Source organism: Corvus brachyrhynchos, unplaced genomic scaffold (assembly GCF_000691975.1).
Source record: "Corvus brachyrhynchos isolate BGI_N302 unplaced genomic scaffold, ASM69197v1 scaffold413, whole genome shotgun sequence".
NCBI lineage: Eukaryota > Metazoa > Chordata > Aves > Passeriformes > Corvidae > Corvus > Corvus brachyrhynchos.
In genome coordinates this window covers 138,046-142,716 of record NW_008237240.1, presented here as the reverse complement: position 1 = coordinate 142,716, position 4,671 = coordinate 138,046, and positions in this window count along the sequence as shown.

The window sequence follows — 4,671 nt, the reverse complement described above, 5'->3', positions numbered from 1 at the left end:
GTGGAAGGATAAGCAGGTCAGCCTGAGCTCCCACAGTTACACCGTGGCCAAAAAAGGTTAATGGGATGCTTGGATTAACAGTGCACAAGCAGGGCAGGAGCAGGGTGATGTTAACTCCGAACATGGCATTAGTGGGATCAACACTGAAATGCTACATCAGGTTTTGGCATCAACTGCTCTAAAGAAAGGCTGGGAAGGTGCAAAAAAGGAGCCACAAATGATTGGATGGCAGCAGAAACTGCCACAAAGGGAGCCCTAAAGGGTTCAGTGCATTTAGTTTATACAAAAAAAAAAAAAGATTGGACAGAACTTTATTATGTCTTTGCTGTTGTTTTGAGGTATTTACCTTCTTGGGACTGGGAGAGGGAAAAGTACCAAGCTGCAAAGGGCTTTTACACCTGGTTAAATACACATGTAAACAAATGGTTGAAAATTGGGGTAGATATACAAATAATTTTACAGCAAATGACAAACTGGTGGGGAAAAACTATCAAAGGTAACCTTGCTCTCCTCTGATTTGATACCTTCAAATAAAGCCAGGAGAGCTGCCCAGAAGTGAGCTGACTCCCACAGAGAGTAACTGCTTGGCTGAAGGACTGGTGGGATTCCAGGGACCAGATTAGCAGATATGACCAGATATGATAGTGACATGTGCCAGCCTATCAGTGGTCAAATGTGCATGAATTAGGAACGGTTCATCATGAAAGGTTTTCATGTCAGGCCTGTGGACTGACTGAGGAAGTCAGACACTACTGAATTCTGGCTGTGAGGTTTGTAATGGTACCAAATAATTGGCAGGATTCCAAGCTCACCACTCTCAAGCCTGTTTGAGCTGTGCCAGGGACTCCAAGGAGCTCATCTCTCCAAAGTGACAGACTGTCACTCTAATAACCATGACAAATCTGAGTGTAGTGCAGGGCCTGCAGTTTGGCTCCCTTGTGGGTAATGACAGCTCTGCCTCCTTGAGAACCTCCCTGGTGACCAAGCACCTTTTGCAGAGTGCATCACAGTCTAAAATCCCAAATTTTCTGTGCATCTGCTGCCAGTCATGTCCAAACCCACCTGGGGCAGACAGTTTGGGAAAAGGACTCTTTTTCCTCCTGACGTGGATGGTCAGAGTGCCCATCTGCCAGGCACAGTCACTGCTCCACCCAACCTGCAGCAGGTGGGGTTTTTCAGTGTCTCCTGCCCTTTGTAGAAGAGCTGAATATCCTGAGGTGAAACTGTGGATTTCACAAAGCTGTTCTGCTTCATACAGGAAAAAAGAGGAAGGTGGTATTCACATCCCTTCCCCAGCTGGCATCTAGTTGCATTTTCAAAGCAGAACAACTGTGAGGGGAAAGACACACAAAACTTTCCCCACAGAATACTTAACAGCAGTGACTCAGGCCTTGCCCTGTCCCATCAGGCATGTTCAAAACCTTTCTCAAAACAGAGCAGTGACTGAATTTGAAATTTACTTTTTTCAGCTCTGGGATGAGTGCTCAGGGGCAGGGCTGTTGGGTGCTGTGGGATAGGTGCTGCGGGATAGGTGCTGCTTGCAGCTTTCAGTGAGAAAAACATGAGTTTGGGTCATGGCTGAATCATGTTTGGGTCATGTTTCCCTTTGGAAACAGCTTTCAGGTACTAAGTCCAAGCCAAATCCTCCAGGCATGAATCTTTCCCTGGCATTTGCTTCTGCCTAACTTTTCCTGGTGATGCCTGTGTCCCCCTTTCCCAGGTGCTTGACTCTATCCCTTGGCACTGCACAGGGAAGCTGAGCTAAAGAATTTCAGGAGATTGGTGCCATGGCTTATTTTCACGTTGCCCTGCGAATTGAGACCACAGCCTTTTCATCAGACTGCGAGAATATTTTCTTCACCTCATCTGCTCACAACAGGTTTGCTGAAGGTTTTCCCCTTGGCTATCACTGCATGAGTGCTATCACTTGCTTTCCTGTGCCCAGACCCTGAGGCTACACTCTGGGAAGGTGCAGTTTAGGGAGGTATGATGCCTAAAACCCATCTGTGGTTTCCAGTCATTAGTCTGAGCAATGCATACATGTCTGGTTATAACCAGGGCAGTATGATTTGAGGGGGACTGCACTGGAGGAATGCAGAAATATGCCCAAAATAGCCTCTGTGCTGGGCACCTTTTCCCTAGAGCCCTTGTCTTCTTCCAGCATGAAGAAAAAATTGCTCTTTCTTCCTTCATGGTAACTGAGGGAAGGTAAATTCGGTGCGAGCGTGTTCTGTTTACACCAACTGGAAGCAGTGAGTTCATATAAATTATGCCAAATCTCTGACAAAATAACTCTATTTGTTCGAGCAGGAAGCCTGGCAATGTTGTTTATTGCTCTCTCCTAGCACACCTTGGGATCAGCTGGCTACTGAGTGCTACTTAGATCCAGACTAATGAACCTCTGCTCTTGCAGAGGTGAGCTAAGCCATTGCACCTATGATTTGTTCTTCCCGGTGCTACACCCCTTCAGTTTGCTTGATCCAAAAAAAATATAACCCCCTGTACACCTACTGATTGCCATGAGTGCCACAGGGAGCAGCCACAGAAATGAACTGCAGCTAAACTGGTCAGAAAAAGGTTGATGTTGTGCCCTTGAATTTCTTGCCTGTGCATCTCGGGAGAGGGACATTCCAGTACCCAGATGTAAAAATACAGATAAAATCTGGTGAGAAATGAGCATGTGAAACCTCTTGTGTTATTCCTGGAAATGGCAGTTGAAGACAAATGTGGTTTAAGACACAGCTCAGGTGGCATCCATCTCTGTAACACTGGCCATGGCTGTTCCAAGTGAAGTGTCTGGAGCCCTCCCCACCTGACAGAGATGCTGAGATGGACCCAGAATCCCTCCCAAATCAAGGTCAATATTTAAGAAGGAAAGCCTGAATTTTCTTTCGTGGGTGCCCATTTCTCTCCAATTTCTCCAAGATTCTCACTCTTTTGAAAGAGAATCCACATGACTAGCTCAGATACCAATTTTCCAGGCAGCTAAAATTAGACATGAATCCCACCCATTACACAGAGTATACCTAACCTGAAAGGAATGACTGATTATGTTCTTCAATATTAAATAGATCTGAAGGCAGATCTGTTTAAACTGACTGATCGCATTCTTCTCAAATAGAATTATGTGAATGTTTCCAATATGGATAGGGAAGTATTAATGTCATGTACAGAAAGACATGACAAAATTCAGAGGGGTTATGACTGTTGTTCCAATAAATAGGGAAGGGAACCAACAGGAAGGACCACAGCTGTGAAATCAAACCTTCTGGGGAGGGTAACTTTGAAGTCAGAACCGAAGTATTCTCAGGGTAGACAGTGTCTTTGAGCCATTAGAAGATTTTATGAAAAATATGTGAAATTATACCTTCCCCTCCCTTTTTTTTTACACCCTAAAAATCTATAATTTGGCCAAACTGCCTTATTTGGCAAGAGCTGCAAGAGCCACACCCCAGATTATGCCTTAGACAGTTACTCAAATGATGGTTATAAAATATGGGGGGGAAAAATTACAGCTCTCCTTATATTTTGGTCTCCAATATGATTTTACCTTTTTTGCAGATTCTTTCCCTGCAAAACCCGAGAGAGAAAACTTCAGGTCTAGTGGCTGAAGTTGAGCAGGATCCAGGGAGTTTGGATCAGATACAACACAAGCCCTGAACTTCCATGGAGTCCTGTCTGGATGCCAGGCACCCACCAAAGCCACTCTGTCACTGCCCTCCACAGCAGACAGAGGAGAGAAAATACAATGTTCATGAGTTAAGGCCAGAGAGAAACCACTCACTAAATATCATATCCGTAAAACAGACTCATCTTGGGAATATTAATTGAATTTATTACCAACAAGATCAGAGCAGGATAACGAGAAGTAAAAACAGATCTTAAAACCCCATCCTCCCACCCCTCCCTCCTTCCCAGCTCTGCCTCCTCCCCCAGCGCTGCGGGGAGAGGGGAATGGGGGTTATGGTCAGTCCATCACACGCTGTTCCTGCCCCTCCTCAGGCAGGGGAGTCCTTCCCACGGGACAGGGTTCTCCACGAACTTCTCCAATACGAGTCCCTCCCACGGGAGACAGTTCTCCAGGAATTCCTCCAGCCCGAGTCCATCCCACGGGCAACAGTTCTCCACAAACTGCTGCAGTGTGGGTCACTCTTCCGCGGGGTGCAGTCTCTCAAGGCCAGGCTGCTCCAACCCCGGTCCCCCACGGGGTCACAAGTCCCACCAGGAAACCTGCTCCAGCCTGGGCTCCTCTCTCCACGGGTCCTCTCGGAGCTGCCTGGGGGCCGTGCCACGGCAGCGACGTGTTCTGGAGAGGACCTTGGGCTCTGGGGCACACTGATCCCTGGCTACCAAGCTTCTAAAATGTTGAGTCTCTCAGCTTGACAAACAAGTCCAAGAATGTAGGGGAAAAGCACTAGGAGTACAGAAGTTGTAAAAAGGTACAACAGGGGTATAAAAGAAAAGGCGAAAAATCTCCATGGCATCACATCCCACACTTCCTTCGTCCCACAGGTGAAGCCGGGCACGGCTGCCCCGCCCGGAGAGCTGGCGGGACACCGGGGAACATCACACGAACGCACGAATCACGGCAGAGACAGCACACTGGGAACACATCCCCCAAACGCAGGGCCGCCGGGAGAGGCGGGGGGGCGGGGGCAGCCGACAGCAGAA